At 39.0% G+C, this 12,086-nt stretch overlaps 1 non-coding gene and 1 pseudogene across 1 annotated transcript; both read left to right on the top strand.

Moving 5' to 3' along the window:
• The window catches only part of LOC112834993 (small ribosomal subunit protein eS4, X isoform-like), a 155,527-nt pseudogene extending 153,102 nt beyond the window's left edge, over window positions 1-2,425 (top strand).
• Window positions 2,426-2,505: 80 nt separating this feature from the next.
• LOC112835381 (small nucleolar RNA SNORA44) lies at window positions 2,506-2,635 on the top strand. Its single transcript, XR_003211196.1, has one exon. It is a non-coding gene; the product is annotated as a small nucleolar RNA SNORA44 (small nucleolar RNA).
• The last annotated feature ends 9,451 nt before the right edge of the window (window positions 2,636-12,086 follow it).

Genomic DNA, 12,086 nt, shown 5'->3' with positions numbered 1-12,086 from the left:
TGGCTGCTTGTGATACGGAAACATTTCTCCCTTGCCAGTTGGCACAATACTGATTCTATCAACAGAGGACATATGAGGCACCCTGGAAGAGAAGGTTTTTTTCCTGCTGGTTCTGGTATGTTAATTTTTCCTGCTCCTGTTGCACTGGGCTGGTAGTCAGGACGCCCCGTGAAATTCACTCCAAGCAGCTACCTTCAGAAGAACATTTTACAGGTCCTCCAGCTGGCTCTCTGAAAGTGAATTCTATGGGGTACCCAGCTGGTTTCATAGTCTCTTCCTAGTGACAGAATCCTAGTGATGGCTTCCCAGTAAATTCAATACCATCCTCCTCCCCTGGGAAGCTTCCTGGTGAATACCATTGACACCTCAGCAGACAGTTTTCTTCTTTGGGATTAAAATGGACCCCATACACCAATAGGGAAAACTTGATAGCTATTCTCAATCAGCTTTCTCAGTTAAAGCCCACCAGTGAGAGCCAAGTTAAGTGTGTGTTTGGGTTGGGGTTGGGGTTGTAGGATAAGGAGCAGAATGAGTTGACTAGGAAAAGGAGGAAGTTAATGAAGGGATATGTATGCATGATCGTCGAGGTGTTTCTAATGATCTCAAAACAACTAGAAAGCCCTACTCTCTCAACCTCTGTGCTCAGAGATGAACCTCATTATCAGAGCAATCATTATCTCTCAATCCTGATCCTATACAGAAGCTATCCTGATGCATTCAGATATAGCATAAAAGATCCTTCAACCAATAGCAAGTTTTTTCAGCATGCCAAGAAACATTCAGATGTTTCCCAAAAAAAAAAAAAAAAAAATCAGGTATTTAACATTGGAGACACAAAACAGTTGCCTGACAGTTGATTTAATGTTTCTTTTTTTTTATCCAGATGTTTTAGTATCTCATACACACTTTCCAACTATTTTGGTGCAATATTTCTTTGTACAGCTTGGCATTTTGAAGGTTGTATTGTTTTAACATTGATAAGTACAATAAATACGAGAGTAAGAAATGATTTTTGTTTCCAACTGAAAAGTATAATGAGCAGATTCATGGCTTTAAAGGGAAAGAAAGGATTAGCACAAGTAAATTACTAACTAAACTTTCTTTTAAAAAATCATTTTCCTCCACACTTAGACTTTAACTTTCCCTTGTATTTGCAGATTAGAACGTAAGACAGCTAAACTTCAGCTGAAGGACATTATAAGGCATTCTAAAGTTTTAGGTTACTTTCATCAAAGAGCCCCGTCCTTATTTAGCACTTTAAAAATAGTATAGGGATGCCTGGGTGGCTGAGTCGGTTAAGCATCTGCCTTCGGCTCAGATCGTGATCCCAGGGTCCTGGGATCGAGCCCCGCATTGGGCTCCCTGCTTGGGGGAAAGCCTGCTTCTCCCTCGCCCACTCCTCCTGCTTGTGTTCCCTCTCTTGCCGTCTCTTTCTCTGACAAATAAATAAATACAATTTTTTAAAAAATTTAAAAAATAAAAATAATATATAAAATAAGTCTAAAGTCCCTTAAAATTCTAAACCTCTCCCTGAACGTGAACACTCTTTAATCTTAAGAATAAAATTCTAGCTCTTTTTGTGCCTAGCACAGCCGTGGCTCGTGGTCCCAAGAAGCATCTGAAGCGTGTAGCAGCTCCAAAGCATTGGAGGCTGGATAAACTGACCGGTGTGTTTGCTCCTCGCCCACCTACTGGTCCCCATAAGCTGAGAGAATGTCTCCCTCCCATCATTTTCCTAAGGAACAGACTTAAGTATGCCCTCACAGGAGACGAAGTCAAGAAGATCTGTCTGCAGCATTTTATTAAGATTGATGGCAAGGTCCGAACTGATATAACCTACTGCTGGTTTTATGGATGTCATCAGCATTGACAAGACCGGGGAGAATTTCTGTCTGATCTATGACAGCAAGGGTCGCTTTGCTGTTCATCAGATCACACCTGAAGGAGGACAAGTATAAGTTGTGCAAAGTGAGAAAGATCTTTGTGGGGACAAAAGGAATCCTCATCTGGTGACTCATGATGCACGCACCGTCCGCCGTCCTGACCCCCTCATCAAGGTGAATGACACCGTTCAGATTGATTTGGAGACTGGAAAGATTACCAGTTTCTTCAAGTTCGATACTGGTAATCTGGGTATGGTGACTGGGGGTGCTAACCTGGGAAGAATTGGTGTGATCACCAACAGAGAGAGACACCCTGGTTTGTTTGACGTGGTTCACGTGAAAGATGCCAATGGCAACAACTTTGCCACCCGACTCTCCAACATTTTTGTTATTGGCAAAAGCAACAAACCATGGATTTCTCTTCCCCGTGGAAAGGGTATCTACCTCACCATCGCTGAAGAGAGAGACAAGAGACTGGCAGCCAAACAGAGCAGCGGGTAAAATGGTCCCTAGGTGACGTGACTGGAAGACTTTATACTTAATTAAAGGTCATATAGCACGAAAAAATAAATAAATAAATAAATAAATAAATAAATAATAAAAATAAAAATAAAATTCTATTCAGCATGTTTCCAAGGGCTGTGGCCCATCGTGGCCATGGGCTCCCCAACCACATGCAGGAGCAGCCTGGAGAGACTTTGACAGCACAAGTCAGCCTATACCTGCAACTGCCACTCACCTTGCCTAGAACAGCTCAGGACGTGGGCTGCAAGCTGAGTATCTGAGTCCAGCTGTTTCCATAAACTTCCATGTAGATGGGTGTATTAGAACAACTTTTTGGTTTGGAGCAAAAAAATAAAATAAAATTCTACTTTACTCACATTATCCTATTTCAAATGGATAGTTGACTTAGTCATGAATTGCCTTGTGTCTGTCTGACACATTTTTTTTTTCATTTCCTGAATGAGATTTTTTGTAAATGGAACTTGTGTCAGGATATCATCTCTGGCCTTTTCATATCCTTATTCTCTTTTCTTTCCCTTTATTTCTTGAAGCCAAAGATAGAAGAACTCAAAAAAAAGACATATGAGTTTGAACAGAAGGCCTGCTTATATTGAACAAGAAGGTATCATTCAGGGAGTCTAAAGATAAACTCAGGATGGTTATTTTAGCCATTCTCATGGGGGCCATTTTCAGCCCAGAGCCAAGGACAGAAGCAGAGGCTCGAACTCTCGTTTTATTGTGTTCAGTGTGTTTTGGATGCACTAAAGCAGCAAAATGTAGGCTAATCTTCCCTGGCCGTAGGTGACTGGAGAAAGGAGTCAAAATCCAGAAATTCATCTTACACACACACACACACACAGACACACACACACACACACCACTTTGTACATATATTCATAAGGTTACTCACATATATAAATCCATTAAACCTGTACTATATTATCAATCCTGCCAACGCTGTGCTAGAGACATTCCAATGCTCTAAAAACACATATGAGGACAGAGCATCCTCCTCCGCTGTTTTCTCTAACAAGAACAATGCTGGTTATTCTCTGAATGTGAGCTATGCAAAGGAGGCACCCTACCATCTGCTGCACTTGCTAATGAATATGTTGCCATCACAGAAAAAAACACTGGGAAAGAACCTTGAAGAACACCTAATTCCTCCGTGAAAGCTGGAAAATGAAAGGTAAGTGGGAGTGGATGACTTTCCCGAGGTCTCCCCAGGAAGTCAGTGGCATAGCAAGAAGCAGAATGTCTCTAGTCCCTGGCTCTTTCGTAACACAAAGTACCTTGGCCAACTAGCTTTTAGTTGAAACTAAAAATGTGCTCTATTTTCCTTAAGTAATGTTAATATCATCCAAGGATTTTCTCCTACCTTATTAAGATAAATCTCAAAAAATATTATTTTGTCAAACAATTTAGATTTATTTAGATTTAGATTTCCTGATTACCAATAAGGAAATGATGAGGTGTGCTCATATTCATGAATGGAGGAGGAGGAAAGATGAAATGTGGTCAATGACTTCTGATGGTAAAAAATATGAACAAGCTTGAGATTACAGATGCAGAGTTTCTGGAAAGTCCCAGGACATCGCTTGTCTACTGAAGTAGAAATCCCACTATTAATGTGTCCTTTGAGATATCTAGTCCATGCCACAATCAGAATACTTTCTTATGGGCAGAGAGGTTCACAGGAATCAGGAGGTTCACGAGGTAGCACTATGTGTTACCGCCCCGCACCCTTGAGCAATTGAGAAAGGATATATACTACCTGTACACAAATATAGCTAAAATAAGGCAGCAGCATGAGGTCATGTCCTAAGTACATTTCACTTACAGATGACTTTAGAAAGGCCTTCCCTCTCCTCCCGCAACCCCACTCCCCCCAATACACAAAAAGACACACACACACACACACACACACTATTGCATTCAATATCTACAATAACAAACAAATCCTTTAACATGTATTAATGTTAGAGAGACTGGACAACCTAACAAATTGAATACACCCATGAAGCAAGTAGGAATACTTCAGAATTCTCCACTGATACCCAATTCACTACCAGGGACTTAACAATGATCTTAAAGCACATTTGCTGGCACACCCAGACTTCTGTTATGGACTCTTCTTTTGTTCATCCTTTTAGTCTAGATCAGGGTATGTCAAATATTAGTACCCATAAGAATTATTTTTATAAACTTTAAAAATATATTATAAATATAAAACTATGTATACCATACTTTATAGAAAAATTTAAGATTTTCAAGGGCAATTCTTGCTTTACACCTTAGACTTTTAAATCCCTGCTCCAAGTAAAATGCAACTCGACCACCTGTGCAGGTGGCACCAGGGCTGGCAATGGGAGCCATGACACAGGAGCCTTACCATCCAGGTCAAGGCGTCCACATTTTGCCCATAATGCTGGGGGAAACATGAAGACTGTTGAGCAAGAAAGTGACATGGCAAAATGTGTTTAAGAAAATTAATCTGGTGACTTTGGAAGAGAGGTACTGGAAGTGTGAAGTTGAGGGGTAGGCTGGAAGAAGGGTTACCAGTGTGCAGATCATTTCAATGTGTGGGCATGAGATAAAGAGGCCCGAAATGGGAACAGTTGTAGAAATGTACAAGAAGCAAGAAGCATTGCACACGAAGATCCTGATATCTGACTGGATATGAATGGAAATACCAATAATGTAGCATAGTTATTAAAAACAAAGACTTTTCCATTTTACAGATCAGGATCAAATTCCAATTCCCACCACCATCTAGCTGTGTGATCACAAACTTTTACTTAAACTCCCTCTGATGATTTACTTCATGTATCAACATCACCAGGCCACTGGTTGTCCAAACATCTAGGTTGTCTATAAGAGTGTCCCTGGATGAGATTAATACTCGAATCTGTAGACTCAGAAAAGAGATTGCTCTCTCCTTAATGGAGGGGCGTCTCATCCAATCAATTGAAGGCCTGAATAGAACAAAAAGGCCAATAAGAGTGAACTCCTCCTGCCTGACAGCCTTGAGCTGGAACATTGTTTTTTTTCCCCAGCCTTCAGATTTGAAATGTAACATCAGCTCTTCTTAGGTCTTCAGCCTGATAATTTTCAGATGAGAACTACACATCAGCTCTCTTGGAACTCCAGGGGACCTCAGCCTCCACAGTCACAAAAGCCAATTCCTTAGAATAAATATATTATAGGTACATAGTATATGTATGTATTATTCCATATGTGTGTGTGTGTGTATTTAATTGGTTCTGTTTCTCTAGGGAACCTTGGCTAATACACTCACGTAGCTACATTTTCTTTATATGTACAATAGGCTCTATAAATTTACTCACAGTGTTAATATGAGGATTAAAATGAAGTAAGGTTGGGGAGTCTGGGTGGTGCAGTCGGTTGAGCATCCAACTCTCAGTTTTGGCTCAGGTTATGATCTGAGTTGTAAGATCGAGCCCCACATCAGGCTCCATGCTGAGCACAGAGTCTCCTTGAGTTTCTCTCTCTCCCTCTCTCTCTGCCCCTCCCCCCTGCTTGCACATTCTCCCTCTCTCTCTCTCTCTGAAATAAATAAATAAATCTTTTAAAAAATGAAGTAAGGTAGGTTTGTGTGGCATAAAAAAATGTTTATGGTGAAAACAGAGCTTTTGAAAAATTAAGCTTTTTGAAGTGATGTAGAGTTACTTTAATCTGTAGGTTTCTTATGCAGTAAACAACTCCTAAGAGTATGTGGGGTTTAGGGGAGAGAAGGGCAAGTCAGATGTGTGACAAGCATTTCCATGAACCATGACTGTGCCCTGAACCATGCTTCGGGTTAATAAGGTCTTCAAGATAATTACAGAAGGATAGGAGGAAATAGCTTGTGATTGTGTAGTTGCACTACAAAACGAATCGTAGGTGAATCCTGAAGCTGCTGGAAGGTGTACCATAACGTCACCTAACAGTGATGTCGGTTCAACAGAGTAGCTGCAGTGCCCCGCCTACTGCCATGGATGGACTGTTTCCAAAACAACATCCAAAAGAGAAATTAAAAGGACTCTTAAGAGTGAAAGCATTAAGGAGAGAGAGAGCAAAAAGAATTTTTTAAGTATTTGAACTGAAAACCTCTGAAGCAAGAAAGTTTAATAAGGGTTTTGAGTTTCTGCCTGTGGGAACAATGAATGGGGACCAATGTAACTCTTTTTGAAAGCACAGATTGCCATCATTAAAAAAAGAAGGCATGAGGATATGAATGAGTCAGAATTTGGAGAGGGATTTTCTTAAATGTGATGAGATTATAGACTTAAATTTTAGATTAATGAAATGTTGAGCCAGTGAATAATTTAGCAACACAAGACTTCTTGAATGAGTAGAAAAAGATGATAAATAAAATTGATATTCTAGTATAATATAACCCTTTTGGAGCACTAATAAAAAATTCACTTTGGGGGGAAGGGGGATATGGGAGTTGCTGTTGAAAGGATATAAAATTTCCTTTGTGCAAGATGAATAAATTCTAAAGATCTGCTGTATAATATCATGCCTATACTTAACAATACTGTATTGTGCACTTAAAAGTTTGTCAAGAGGGTAAATCTCATGTTAAGTGTTCTTACAATTAAAAAAAATTACACTCATTATGGCAGTGTGGGGAAATAAAACAGGTAATTTTTAAACATCAATTAACTAAGTAAATGCAGCAAAAATTTTTCCCAGTCTCAAATCATATTCATGGAAAGCAATAGAACATAGAAGATATTACTTCCAGAAGTTGACGACAAATGGTGTTTTTTGAATATTACTGAGTGCCCAATACCATCATTATCAGACTACTAAAATAATATTAATGATAGAGCGCTACCTTACATTTGTGTGATTCCTCACCATTATCAAATCCCATTCATTTTGGCTCTACCCAGGTACCTCAAACCATTAACTGCCCACAGACTCCTTGTTTTCCTAAACTCTGACCTGTGCTCCTTACTGATGACACTTTGTGACCATGGCTACCAATGCGTTTCATCAGCATTGGTTGATGCCAACATATCCCACAAGCTCTGCCGGTAATTTCAAGATGTTTCTCAAATCAAGCTGTGCAATGACATGAAAAAAATGCTAATTATATTCCAAAAGGTGCCGCAAGTTCTCAAAGCAAATTTAATCTTAATTTTCAAAACGAATCCATATGTTAAGTTCTGGCCCGCCATTGTACTATAAAGGATGAATAGGGGTGGCAATAACGTGAACAAATGAAAGGGCATCAGGATCACTGAGCAACAGTGCATCACAGTTCTGTGGAAGAGCACTTCAATCAAGGGGATTCTTTTAAACAGAACTAAAAAAAGATAGGTTTAAAATAGTTTGTTGAGGGTTGATGGAGGGGAGGTGAGCAGGAGATGGGCTAAATGGGTGATGCAGATTAAGGAGGGCGCTTCTTCGTGAGGAGCACCAGGTGTTGTATGGAAGTGACGAATCACTAAATTCTACTCCAGAAACCACTATTACACCATATGTTAACTAACTAGGATTTAAATAAAAACTTGAAACCTAAATAAATAAATAATAGTTTAAGGCTTATCATTTGTCCATCACTGAACTGGGTGCCATGGAGCTCCCAGAAAAGCCTCTGCCTTCAAGAAATACAATTCCAATTGGAAATATGATAATAACAAAATTAAAGTAGAAAACCAGGAAAGGTAGTACATGGTTATATGATAAACTATGTGGTATTCAAAATTCATACTGTGGATGCTTAGAATGGGGGGAGATCTGTGGGTACGGTAGTACCTTAAGATGTGGGAGACCATCATTTGTAAGGCAGAAGTAAGACGGACTCCCTCGTAAAAAGATCAGAGAGTACATCACATAATGCATGCAGAGAGGTGCACAGAAGGTGAGGTCTCCTGGAGGAGAAACTCTCTGAATAGAACAGAAATGTCTTCAGAAAGCAAAGATGGTAGCAGATTATGGAGGGTCGCAAAAACCTCACAGTTGGTTTAGGCCTGGCCCAACAAGTGGGAAATAGCTGTAGGTTATTAAGTGAGGAAATACCATGATAAAAGCATTGATAAAAGATGCTAAGCCTCACAGAAGATTTTTCAAAGCTCTGAATTGTACTCTTGGTCTAGTCAGAGTATCATGGTACAAACTGGATGAAATCACCATATCCTCAAGGCCTGAGAGTAGCTTTCGGGTCAACCACATGTAAGCTTTTTGCATAAAGATAATATTGCTGGGGAACATCATTGATAGAATACATGCTTTGGGTTATTTTTAAGTAAAGAGATGTCTTTGTAGTGCACCCAGGGAAAAGCAAGTCTCCTTATGATAACACTCTTACCCAGGGATGCCCACTTCTTCACTGGTATCTTGCAAATCAGTGACTCTTGGCCCACTTCAAATCCATTATCTATTGAAATACTGGCAATGGTTCTTTAACTTGGGAATTTATGGAGACAACATGTCTCCAACAGGTGGGGAATGACTAAACCCACATAAGGAGAACTAGAAATTATGATGCAGTTATTAAGCACCTTTATATAAACCAAACTGAAAATAATATATACTAATGTGCAATTCTTCACCAAAAGGGGTGAAATGGATGCCCAAGGGCACAAAACTGTCTTTTTTTTTTAATGTTATGTAGTCACCATACAGTACATCATTAGTTTTTGATGGTAGTGTTACAAACTATCTTTAGATAGTCTTTATTAATTTTATTGTTAAGAAAACAGAATTTGCCTTCAACATCCACCGCAAAGTCTTTTGGTAGAGAAGGGCTTCTGTTGGACTTTTCATGCTGCTGCAAATTCAGTTTTCTGATTGTCAAACTCTGTCTGCTAATCAGCCTGCCTCTTTATTCTTCCCGAACTGCAGCAATTAGGGTTTTCGTGAGCCTTTGTACTGATACCATCTTGGCTTCCTGAAGATGTTTCCATTATATTCCAGTGTTCTCTTCTGCAGTCAGACATCACCTGCTCTACACATCTCTGCATTCATTACTTGATTTACATTGATCCACTTTCCAACTTTCTCTCATTTTGGCTGAAAGAGTAACTTCCAGATTAAAATCCAAACTAAAAAGCAGTCCTCTGGTAGACAGAAACATCAAAATTTTTACTTTGTATGTTAATATTATTAAACATTTTTTTCTGGTTATAAAAATCAGGGTTTTAATGCTCTAACCATTTCATATCCAGTGTAACACAATAAAACTGTTTTGCCCTGTCTTTCAAAGGCATGGATTTGTAGAATGCATGGAGCACTTTGGAGTCAAATATGCAGCAGATCACAGCTGTCTCCTTAGCAACGGACTGATTTACCCATCAAATTGCCATATGGGCTAACAAATGACCCATAATGTCTTTTTCAGGCACTATACAAATTCTAAAAGAGAATGTCAACGGGTCTAGACATTTTAACTGAAAAAGAAAAAGTCCATTTGCCTACACATGTTTATTTACCAAAGCAGCATCCAGGAATCTCCTTCATTCATTCCTTTATTTATCGGATATTCACTGAGCAACTATTATATGTGGAGCACTGTGGCTAAAAATCCCTCTACTAAACATTATATCCTAAGCTAAGAAAGGAGCGGACTCGGAATTATTCCCCTGAAATCATTTATCTCCCTGAACATACACTAAGAAAAAGAAATGATCACTTAAAAAGAGTAAATCAGGGGCACCTGGGTGGCTCAGTCAGTTGAGCCTCTGACTCTTGGGTCCTGGTCTCAGAGTTGTGGGGCTCTGCATTGGCAAGGTGTCTTCTTTGGGATTCTCTCCCTCTGCCCCTCCCCCCACTTGTGCATGCTCTCTCTCTCTCTCTCTCTCCCTCTGAAATAGATAAATAAATCTTAAAAAAAGAAGAGTAAATGACATATAGAGGAATCAATTATAAAAAGTGCACTTCAGTGAAAAAAGGGAAAAGGTAAAAGAGAGGGGGCCATCCTGTTCTTGAAGCCACCACTGGTCTACAACTTTACTTTTAGAGCTAACGTTTTCCACGTGACCAAGGACAAACTCACAGTTATAAGCAATATGACGATACTAAGATGCCAACATAGGAAAATTGCATTTGAAGACATGGTAACGAAAAGTGGAAATCCTTATGGCGTATGTAAATTACATAGGCTCCTCCGTTTGACAACGCAGCCACTTAGAAGTTTTTATTTCATTTTTGGCATCATAAACAAGTTGCTCTCAAAGCTCTCAATTGTTAATTGGTCCACTTTAAAATGAAGCTATGCTCTGTTCCTTAAGGCTGGCTCTCTACTTGAAATGCATTAGTATTCGTTTTTAAATGTTTAATCACAGAAAATTTTAGTTCAAACTCAATAATTTAGCATGGAAAGTTTCTAGTTGATGAAAATGACAAATGCAAAAAGATAGGAATGTTTAATTAGTTAAGTACCTTAAGTTTTTGACAAATACTGAGTGGACTTGTTGAACACTTGCTTCCAGAACTCAAGAGTTTTATTAAAAATAGAAACAGAGAAAATCAGGCTCCCTGGATCTATATTCCCCATGGGCTAGGCCAAGCCTCCACATTCCTTATGTCTCATTCTGAGTCTCTTCTTCCTGAAGGGAAGGGTCACTCCTTTATTCTGTTTGCTTTTACTGACAATATATTTTTAAAACAACAGAAAAACAAACAAAAAACAAGATAACTGAAGAAAGCATGAGTGTTAGACTGAGCGCATGACTCTAAATTAACTCATTTTCACTCTTTTGGTCTATGTTCCTTCATCAGCAAATTGAATTAAATGACCTTTTAGATGCTTTCAGCTTATTCATTCCATGAATTCAATTTGTGAATTTGTCTGACTGACTTCCCCCCTCTCTCCCTCCCTCCTGCCTCTTGCCTGCCCTTCCTTCCTTCCTTCCATCCTTCCTTCCTTCCTTCCTTCCATCCTTCCTTCTTTCCTTCCTTCCTTCCTTCCTCCCTTCCTCCCTTCTTTCCTTTCTTCCTTCCTATGGGAAATACTTTGGAGAAAAAGTACATCAATTGATTTTTTTCTTATCATTTTTATAACAACTTTATTGAAATATATTATTATACAATTAACTCATTCATCAATTGATTTTCAACCACAGGTATTCTTTTAAGTTAGCAGTGAAAATATATTCCATACCTTCAGCATGGTGCTTTTCAAGATGCTTGTAGTCCTATAGCGAAATGATATGAAACCAGAAGCCATCTTGGTACCCATAAAAAGGCAGCAAAATGTAGTAACATTACTTAACCAAAAAATTCCGTGATTCTATGTTTGGGTTGAGTTGTATCCAACTCAGAACTCTCTCCTAATAGCCAAACACGTATTTCCTAAATATTCAGAAACCTTAAATTCAATCTCTCAAAAACTTAATTCTTCAACAACATCACTTTAAAACTAGTTTCTTTCCCTGCACCACTAACCAGCATCTTGGTTCATGGTACCTTTATCCAATTAATTCTATGCACTCGGGGGCAAGTTCGCATGCTTGAGGGGTGCCTCTCCTTTGACACCCACTCTGAATCAGTCAATAACAGACTCAACCACTATCTAAACAAATCTTTAATCTTCACCTCTTTCATAGATTTAGTTGCATTTATCATCTTGCATCAAGGTATTTGTTTTTAAGTTCCATGTGTGTGTATGTGTGTGTGTGTGTGTGTGTGTTTATCCTTGTTAAATTGAAGTACCCATGAAATCTAGGTGTGTGTCTCTTAAGT

The sequence above is a fragment of the Callorhinus ursinus genome, unplaced genomic scaffold (genome assembly GCF_003265705.2).
Source record: "Callorhinus ursinus isolate GAN/ISIS: 27379988/994484 unplaced genomic scaffold, GSC_fseal_2.0 scaffold11, whole genome shotgun sequence".
NCBI classification, from domain to species: Eukaryota; Metazoa; Chordata; class Mammalia; order Carnivora; family Otariidae; genus Callorhinus; species Callorhinus ursinus.
This window is presented reverse-complemented; position numbering and strand designations above follow the sequence as displayed.